A 10,908-nucleotide genomic window follows, 5' to 3' on the forward strand; every position below is an offset into this window, starting at 1 on the left:
CACTAATAATCCAATAACGCAATGTGAAAACATGAACGTAATCCTTATTACAGGATGAATAGCATACAATTCATTTGTTTAGGATTTCTGGTCACCAGCTTGGTGCCTGAAAACTGAAAATAGATAAAGAGAACCAGCCTAAAGGGGATTGTTTTAGTATATCACTTTGCAAATAGCATGGCGGTAGTGTAGGATAAGTGGTCGCCTACGTGGTGGTTGGTTACACACTAGGCTATTAACTGCCATTAGCATGGTGGCTGTTTCGGATATACCAAAAACAAGCGTGGGATTTATCATTTGAGATTTACAAAACAAGTGCGGTGGTTAGTTCAGGATTTACTGAAAGAAGTGTAATCTCAAATGGATAAGTGGAATACTGTTTTCTACTTTACTGGTAATTTAGTCCTTGTTGCAATAAATCCTAAATGAGGGCAAAAGAATTTTGATCCACCTCAGTGAGACTAGAGGCTTGGTGGTGCCATCCAGATAATCATTTAAACACAGTTTAAGGCATATGTTGTACATTCCACTGGTGTTTAGAGAACAATGCATTGATGATATTATCAAAATTGTTTAGATTCACCTAGCCAATGCCCCTCCTGATTGGGCACCCCCTCCTCGACGAGTGTGAAGACCCCCCCTACCCCATTCAATTTTTGAAAGGGAATTCGGTGAAAATTTTCTATACGTACCTCCTAACTAGTCTCCAACGGCCATCTGTTTAGAGAGGATTGGCATTGTACAATGTTTCTTAATGTAAATTCATTCTCTACACTTCTCCATGTATCTTGCTTTATTTTTTTATTTCATATTCCTCAATGTAAGTGTAGTTGTTAATATATATATATATATATATATATCCAATATTAAAATATTTCCAAAGTGATTGAAGTGATGTTTTCTCAGCTGTATGACTAGATAGTGTCCTTTGACAGGCCAAGGACCATAATGTGAGAAAATATTTCGATTAAACTGAGTTGAAGATTTGAAATAAAGTGGTTGGATACTGCTAATGAGAGAGGAAGAAATGTTGCTATGATGATCGGTAGTATATAGACGGAAGAAGAACGCTGTGAGTCTAGATAGTGTCCTTTAATGTCAGATGAAGTATTTCAAATATCTACATATATCTATATGTCTGTATATATCCAATATTAAAATATTTCCAAAGTGATTGAAGTGATGTTTACTTAGCTATGTGACTAGACAATGTCCTTTGACAAGCCAAGGACCATAATGTGAGATGAAAGATTTCGATTAAATTGAGTTGAAAATTTGAAATAAAATGATTGGTTAATGCGAATGAGAGAGGCAAAGATGTCGCTATGATGATGGATGTTGCTATGATGATGTTTGTATATATCCAACATTATAGATATTTCCAAAGTGATCGAAGTGATGTTGTACAAAGCTCCAAAGTGATCAGAGTGATCCCATATTATAAATATTTCCAAAGTGATTGAAGTGATGCTGTAGAAAGATTGCAAAAAGTTGCCTGCTCTTCAATACAAACCCCATGCTCTTCAATACAAACTAGTGAAGGAACAACAAAGGAAAGCCATGGCAACAAGGACATTTCTTTCGCTTATCCTATGGAATATGAAGCCATTTCATAATGGGTCCCTTAGCAACCTAGGATTGTCATACATGAGATTGATCGATTGGAGGAGGAACTTAGTGTTCCACAACATCAACCGGAGATTGTCATTCAGAAGATGGATCTCATTCGAGTTGGATCAATCACAGGAGGAACTGTGGGAAGACCTTCTATGTTATAAGGACCCATAGTTTGTGAAGTACGTTGTTGAAGGTTCCCAATGTGCTCTATGTTGAGCCACTGTCCTATAAGCCTTGCGTAAATATAAAGTTCTTTAAAGATCTCAGACTTGGTCTCTTGGAACTTCGGCTACTCTATTTTTTTGTATAATAGCAAATCTGGGATAGATATTACCCGGGTCTTTCTTAGGGACTAACCACCCCTCTAATACAGTCGACTTTTCAAATAGAACTTGAGTTATAAGTAGCAAATTGCCTTTACATTTATCAGAATCTACCTGCCTGCTATAACTATCGGAAGTGAGAAAGTAGATGCTACAGCATGACGGTAGTGCAGGATAAGTGGTGGTTGGTTGCACACTAGGATATTAGTTGCCACTAGCGTAGTGGTTTGCTTCTATTATTAACATATGAATGGCATACAATTCATTTGTTTAGGATTTGTGGTTAGTAGCCCGATGGCTAAAATATAACAGTAGACAAAGAGAACTAGCCTAAAGGGTACTGCAACAATTTTAGGATAACATGACCTGGTAACTGTAGGATAAGTGGTCGCCAGGGAAATGGTTGGTTGCACACTAGGATATTAACTACCACCAGTGTGGTGGTTTGCTTCTATTATTACAAGATGAATGAATTCAGTTGTTTAGGATTTGTGGATTAGTTATGGGATTTATATTTCTGTTCAACCACAATTTCAATAAGTAATAACTGCTGTTTGACTTGAACCAAGCAAGACTAGGCTATTTTAGGACAATCACATTAAGTCCAAGCAATCCCCGTCTAGAAATTAAGTGTTATATGAACCGATAATAGGAAATTAAATTTAACTAATTTAAGTACTAAGAAACACCAAAATTTAAACCATTGGGCAGGTCAATAACTAATGTCTGTTCAACGGCACTAGTTCAAGACAATCCCATAATTGGTGTTTGAGCTAAACCAGCCACCACGGTTGTAAGATATCTCAACCAAAAGGCTCATTTATGACAATTATAATATATTTCCATTCTGTGAAATACATTGTTAATTTTTGTTCAACCACGCTGGTTCAGATTTGGGTTGAACTAGCCACGGTTACACGATGTTTCAACCACTAGACTGGTGTAGGACAATCACATTAAGTCCAAGCCAGCGTGGTTTAGAAATGAAACAAGTAAACTATCCCAAAGCTCAATCATAAACAACCACTGGGCTAGTTTAGGCAACCACTGACCTGCGTTGTATCAAGCATGTGTATGATGTGCTCATCAAACACCTTGCATCCCATTCACTTTTTACAGATGTCCTTTCTATTTGGATAAACTCTTGTATTTTTGTGCCGAAACATCATCACTCTAGCAATGACTTCCGCATTTAGGTTGTCCTCCTTTTCTTGCGTTTTGTTAAAGCCCATAGACTTCTTAGAGTGGGATGATTGTGCATTGATTTTGCTCTATGTTTGTACATCGGTTTGGAGACTGCTGGAGCCACGGTAGTCCTTCTGATTGACACTATCTTCAACATTGTGCATCGAGCCATTTCTGCTTTGTTTTAGGGGACACCAACATAGCTAATGTTACCCTCTTTGCAGGTAGTTGATCTAAGCTATGCACCCCTTTCACTTTTGATAGGCCATTTCTCAGGTTAGAAAGCATTGCCTCTTGGGCGTGCATCTCCTGAGGTGTTGGTAGGGTTGTTATTGTACAAACTTTAGTGTGCAGGCTAAAGCTTGTGAAGACTTGAGATTGGTATTCACCTGAATGGTCTGATGTTACTACATTGAATGCTCCCACCAATCGTGACACCACATCTTGTGCTTTTAAATGAAATTTCAAATTGGATCTTTAGAATTATTTTAAGTTGGGAAAAAGTGATTTCAGTAACATCTCTCTGTTATGCAGATGATTCTTTTTTCACTCCCTGCAATACAAAGCAGGATCTTTCTGAGCTGATGCAAGCTCTTTCTCTGATGGCAATGATCGAATGCGTGCATCTGCAACTGCTTCCTATTGTGCTACTCTGCAAGGAGTCTTCTTTCTTCTTGTTGTTTCTACCTTTGAAAACGTTATAAAAGTGTCTTCCGTTGCCATTTCGATATTGTGCCATTGCCTTCCTCGACCCGCAATTTGTTTCTTGTGCATTGACCAAGCTTTTCAACTTTCCTGTCTCGCAGTCTCTGTCTACTTCTCTTGCAAGCCATGGCGAGCTGCATGTTACCATTGATGCTATGATGACAATGAGTCCATAATAGACCCTCCAGAATAGAGAGAAGCTAGATTGTGAGGCGAGCAAAGATGACAATGCCCCTTTCAATGACAACTTACCTTCTCCACTAACAAGCCCTTTCGAATAGTCTGTGAGGTTTAGATGCAGGCTCATCATTGCCTAGTAGTATGCTGCTTCATTGGTTATAATTACTATAACCTTCACAACTCCACTTCCCTATCCCTTTGAAAATGACCTTCGTTTGGGGTTTGATGCTATGGATTTGGACCTCGATTTCCTTTCCTTTCCTTCAATTGCAAAACTTTTTGTAGCTTCCTTGCTATCACCTTCCCTTGTGAGAACTGTGCCCTTAATGGTTCTTTGCAACCTTTCATCCATTAGCCTCTTTGTCCATTGTTCCACGTGTCTTCTGATACATAGCTAAATGTAGCACTACCATCTGAAGTTTTACTCTTGTCCATATCTAAGCTTGCTTTGTCTTCATCCTTGAATGTAAGAATGCACCTAAAGTACATATCAAAGTTCTCAATCCAATTTGGTGCATCAATGATAATCACATCAATAATTTTTTGTAGTAAAGCCTATGTAGCTAATCCCATTTAGATCAATGACAAGTATATTTCACTTTTAATGTTTCTTTCTATTGGAAAAAGAGGCCAAGTATCTTTCAGGAAACTTTGAATGGTGGACCACAAACACAACCATCATAAGTTACAAGATCTGTCCTAATAGTATATAATTAATCTTGTGCCACAATACCAAACCATGAAGCAACTTTCCAATCACTCCCCTTAATATATATGTCAAATTTGGAGGGATTTCAGTGAACCTGTGGAGATCCAAGTTTGGGGCTGACCCTACTTGTCCTTGATTCCATACACTAGTTGAGTCAGTTCAGCACAGCCTCTCGAAGTGCAGAAAGGAGAGGACGATCTGGAAGGGTGTTGCTAGGATTTTTAGCATTTTTCATAGAGCACCCTTCTTCATGACTTGGGGATCAGTGGTATAGTTCTCTTACTGGCCAGTTTGGCCCTCATGTGTTTTTCAAGGGACATGATTCAGACTTAGCATTCATTATACGATGACACTCTCTGGAGTCTTGTTCTCTCCAGAATATTACCTTCACTCCTTTTAGAGCTGCTCATGCCTCGGTGGACACATCATGGGAGATTCTCGCTAGCATTGCAACTTGGCATATTTGGAGGGCCAGATGTACAAAGGCGATGGAGGGTTATTAGGTTCACCCCCCCCAGTCTAGGGCTAGTATATGGATGGATACTATTCACACCTTGGTGGCCATTTGGGAGAGCATGCAAGGATCCTTGAGAGTAGCTACTACCAGGAGAGGCACGTGTTTCACAGTTTGGAGAGGATCTCCTTTCTTCTTTGAGGCTCCTTCAGGGTTGAGGTGGCAATTTCAACCTTCACCTTGGATTTTCGTTAGCTCCTTTTGAGCTGGTTTTTTCTCATGCATGACATGATGTACTGTCACATTTGAGCTTGCTCTTGTGGTTTTCATTCATACTTAATGAAGTAATATTTTTGGAAAAAAATTGACAAAAAATGCATCGCATTGTGCATTTGTGATAAGCAGGCATTGTTAGGACCAATGTTGCTCTTCATTTCCATTCCATAGGACTAATTTGTCAAATAAGAACACACGTGGATTCTCCCAAGAATCATTGACTATTGCCCCATATTTTTCTAAAATATCAATTGCCTTGATAATGAAAAAGTTTGAAATGTCCTCTCAAAAACCAATGTTACCAGAAAACTTGAAATTCTAGTATTAGTTTTCAAGTTGCATTGTGTTTTTCAAGGCATTTGACTTTACCTCTGCATACAGTAAGGATATTCACTCATACATCCTTTTATTGGTGCTACAATGCTGTTCCAATTTTCCACCTTGTGGACTAACTCTTGTCAACCATTTTGCTCAGCCCACGTTATTTTTTTCCTTTTCCACTTCATATCCAAACTCTTGTCAACCATTTTGCTTAACCCACATTATTTTTTTCTTTTCCACTTTATATCCTTGGTCCACTAACTCTTCATCTAAATGCTAGAAAAACTTCAACGCCTTCAGCCTTTTCTATAACCTTGGTCCACTAGCTCTTCATCTAAATGCTAGAAAAACATCAATGCCTCCTATGTTGCTTCAACCTTTTCCACTTGGTTGATCATTTCTTCAAGGATCCCCTACTTGTGCTTCTTTCCAAATAATCATTCACCACTTAATAAATTTTGGAAAACCATATTTACTAATGATCTTATTAGTACAATATCTCAATGGCCTCTGCCGAATAATAGACAAGTATTGATGTTTTTTGTCTTAGCTAGCTAATGTTTACGAGACTCAAACAATAAGTACATGACTCATATGCAATGCATACATCCACAATGAACTAGAATTTTTGTTGACGACAAACCATGGTGTATGTATAATCCTTGTATCTCAAATTTTCCCTTTTAAAATCTTCGAGGCTTAACTAGACATCGATCCCCACACCTATTAGGCATTTGTAAAATCAATTCCCCCTTCCCGAGAGGTTTGTAGTGGGCCTCTTACCCTTTGAAAGTCGTGGTCCTCTTACCCACTTTTCCTTAGGAAGTATGGGAGGAACAGTAGGAGCATGATTAGCTTTAGCATTCTTCTACGGATAGTTCTTGACTCTGTGGCTTGCAAGACCATATAGAAAACAAATTGGGACCCAGCGTGCAAGAGCTTGCAATAGCATCCCATAGCTAGATTGCCTTCAAGCCCGCTCTGAGTCATTATTAAAAGGTGATTTGAAACACACTTCATCCAAGCTCCCAAATTTCAGCCCCCCTCCCCCATTTTTCAAACACACTTCATCCACCACCCATTGTTGTTTGTGCAGAGCTTGATGTTTTACATTATTGAATGGCAACTATCTCAAAGTAGAGCTCAAAAGCTGTGCTTCGCCCCCCCCCTTATCTCTCTCTCTCTCTCTCTCTCTCTCTCTCTGTGCACGGAAGGTACATTACATTGCTGCTATGAAGTGCTACAAAGATTATTGTGTGTGTTCAATTGAGTGATTGTCAACAAGAGATTGCACTTTAGGCACATCTAATTGAACACCGTATTAGGGAATTTCCAATAATTCGGGAATTCTCAAATGAGAAAAATCCCCTTAAATTTGGGAATTTCGTTGATATGGAACTGGCCATGAGATAGTATGGAACTTGCATGTGTGATTGTAGTTTTTATAACACTAGCAACATGCATCCACATGATATAGGATTGAAAATACTCACATAGGTGGTGTTTATAAAACACCATTTGTAAAAAATCAATATGGTGGTGTTACATCACAACGATGAAGCTCCAGAGGATAACCATATATTTTGTTGGGCCTTTGCTAGATTTTTTTATGAGAGTTTAATTTTTTTGTGGAGTTTAGCACTCGTATGCATCCATGCAAATACAATACTATCTTTACTCTCCCATCGCTGAGGATCCTTTGAGTTGCACATCCGAAATTTATCCCAACACCCTGAATACACTTCTTCATCTGTAGCATTTGTCAAATGCAAACTAGTGCGCAATATTGTACAAGTATATTTTTATAATTCTCTGATGTCCTACTCACATCTACATCACTTTTTACAACTCCAAGCCATATTGGGTAGATTGAGTCTTGTGGCTGAATAAGCACAAAATCACCATTCTTGACATCCACCAATGGCTTAAATGCGTCTTTGGTCCTTTTTCGTGAAGGCCCACAATAGTGGTCCTCGAGTTCTTCCAACTCTTCAAAGTCATCCTTGTCATCCATTGCAACCGATGTTCTTTCACCATGTGTCCTTGGCTAAAAATATTTGAACACTTCCTCTTCCTATATATTTGGAGTTTGTAGAGCACCCACCATATTTTTCCAATACTCAATCACAGGTGCTGTGTACCTTGTGAACTCAACATCTGGACCTTGTGATGTTGACCATTTTCCCGAGTATCTGAGGTATCCTTTGATGCCTCCTACCACCTCTTGGTGATCCTCTATGTATTCAAACATGGGTACCAGCATTGGGGACCCTGTTGGAAGCATGGTTTCTCCAGAATTGGTCCCCCCTCTCTCACAATTCAATGCCACCTTCTCTCGGTAGCCACTCAATCAACTTTGGATGCATCTTGTACTGCATGTTTGGCATGTTTCCTTTCATATAAAACCTAAAGTGTAGTCACTTTTAATGTCCCATCAATGCATCATTCCCATCACATAAGAAGCGATCGATGTAACTCTTGAAATCAGGGACATGGGTTATTAGGAATGGTACGGGCCTTGAAGATTGACACATTTGAAAATGATGCATCATGTGTGGGAAAGTGAAAGTCGTGCTTGTCCCGAGCTTTTCAGAGAATTTGCTAAAAACCTCTTGCCAATAAAAGTTTTGACCACAAGGCCAAATCGCTTTCACAATCTTATTTGAAATGACTCTATGTTACTTTGCCATAGGGCCAAAACTCTATGGTTGCATGCTTCCTCCAAAAGTTATGCTTGCAAAAACTCCAAAAGTTTTGGCCTCAAGGCCAAAACTTTTGCATAAGAAATTTTGACCACAAGGTCAAAAATCCATACTTGGATAGAGTTATCTATCTCTCTCTCTCTCCCTCCCTCTCTCCCACTCTTCCCAACTCTCTCTCTCTCTCTCTCAAGTTTTGATCACAAGGTGAAAAATCATATGCTTCTATCTTCCCCACAACCTTATATCTTCCATAAAAAGTTTTGGCCTTAAGGCAAAAACTTGACCACAACCTTATGGGCAAAGATTCCATGTTTGTATCCTCTTGCGACTAAAAGTTTTGATCAGAAGGCCAAATCTCTTTTCAAAACCTAATTTGAAATGACTCTATGTTACTCTGCCATAGGGCCAAAACTCTATGGTTGCATGCTTCCTCCAGACATTATGCTTGCAAAAACTCCATAAGTTTTGGCCTCAAGTGAAAAATTTTGCATAAGAAGTTTTGACCACAAGGTCAAAAATCCATACTTGCATAGAGTTCTCTCTCTCTCTCTCTCTCTCTCTAATTTTGATCTCAAGGTCAAAATGTCTATACTTACATCTTCCCCACAACCTTATATCTTCCATAAGAAGATTTGGCCTCAAGGCCAAAACTTTTCCACATCTTATGAGCATGTTTGTATCCTCTTTCCAACAAGAGTTTTGACCACAAGGCCAAATCTCTTTCATAATATTATTTGAAATGACTCTATGCTACTCTGCCATAGGGCCGAAACCGTATGGTTGCATGCTTCTTCCAAAAGTTATGCTTGCAAAAACTCCAGAAGTTGTGGACTCAAGGCCATAACTTTTCCACTAGAAGTTTTGGTCTCAAGGCCAAAACTTTTGCATAAGAAGTTTTGAGCACAAGGTCAAAAATCCATACTTGCATAGAGTTCTCTATGTCTCTCTCACTCTCTCCCCCTCCCTCTCTCCCACCCTTCCTAGCTCTCTCTCTCTCTCTCTCTCTCTCTCTCTCTCTCTCTCTCTCTCTAGTTTTGATCTCAAGGTCAAAATGTCTATACTTATATCTTCTCCACGACCTTATATCTTCCATAAGAAGTTTTGGCCGCAAGGCCAAAACTTTTCCACTTCTTATGGGCATGTTTGTATCCTCTTTCCAACAAGAGTTTTGACCACTAGGCCAAATCTCTTTCATAATATTATTTGAAATGACTCTATGTTACTCTGCCATAGGGCCAGAATCGTATGGTTGCTTACTTCCTCCAAAAGTTATGCTTGCAAAAACTCCAGAAGTTGTGGCCTCAAGGCCATAGCTTTTCCATTAGAAGTTTTGGCCTCAAGGCCAAAACTTTTGCATAAGAAGTTTTGACTACAAGGTCAAAAATCCATATTTTCATATCTAGAGTTCTCTATCTCTCTCTCACTCTCTCCCCCTCCCTCTCTCCCACCCTTCCTAGCTCTCTCTCTCTCTCTCTCTCTTTCTCTCTCTCTCTCTCTCAAGTTTTGATTGCAAGGTAAAAAATTCTATGCTTTCCACAACGAGTCCACAACCTAGTATCTTCCATAAGAAGTTTTGGCCTCAAGGCCAAAACTTTTCCACAACCTTATGGGAAAAGATTCCATGTTTGTATCCTGTTCCCAATAAAGTTTTGACTAGAAGGCCAAATCTCTTTCACAATCTTATTTGAAATGGCTCTACGTTACTCTGCAATTGGGGGAAAACTCAATGGTTGCATGCTTCCTCCAAAAGTTATGCTTGCAAAAACTCCAAAAGTTTTAGCCTCAAGGCCAAAACGTTTCCATTAGAAGTTTGACCACAAGGTCAAAGATCCATGCTTTTATTTCTCCATTAGATGTTTTGGCCACAAAGCCCACCTCCTTCTGGCCATAAATCTATGATTGTTTACATCTTGTATCTTGCCCTTGCCCTCAATTCTCTTTCACAACCCTACGGCCATAAGAAGTTTTGGCCTCAAGGACAAAAATTTTCCATACCTTATGGCCAAACATTCTATGCTTGGATCTTGACCTTACCCTCAAAATATTTTGCCACAAGGCCAAAACTCCATGCTTGGATGTTTCCCTGAGAAGTTTTGGCCATAAGGCCAAAACTTTTCCACATCCTTATGGCCAAGAATCTATGATTTTTTCCATCAAAATTTTTGGCAATAAGGCCAAAAGTCTTCCACAACCTTGTGTATCCTTCATAAAAAATGTGTGCTTGTATGCTTGCATCAACCTTATTTCTAGACTTGTATCTTGCCACAAGGCCAAAACTCTATGCTTGCATTTTCTAGGCCAAAATTTTTCCACATACCTGGTTTTGGCCTCAAGGCCAAAACTCTATGCTTCCATTTTCCATCAGAAGTTTTGCCCACAAGGTCGAAAATACATGCTTGCATTTTCCAGGCCAAAAAATTTCCACATACCTAGTTT

This window comes from Dipteris shenzhenensis, chromosome 9 (genome assembly GCF_047967505.1).
Source record: "Dipteris shenzhenensis isolate YYH24624 ecotype China chromosome 9, Dip_SZ_1.0, whole genome shotgun sequence".
Classification (NCBI taxonomy): Eukaryota; Viridiplantae; Streptophyta; class Polypodiopsida; order Gleicheniales; family Dipteridaceae; genus Dipteris; species Dipteris shenzhenensis.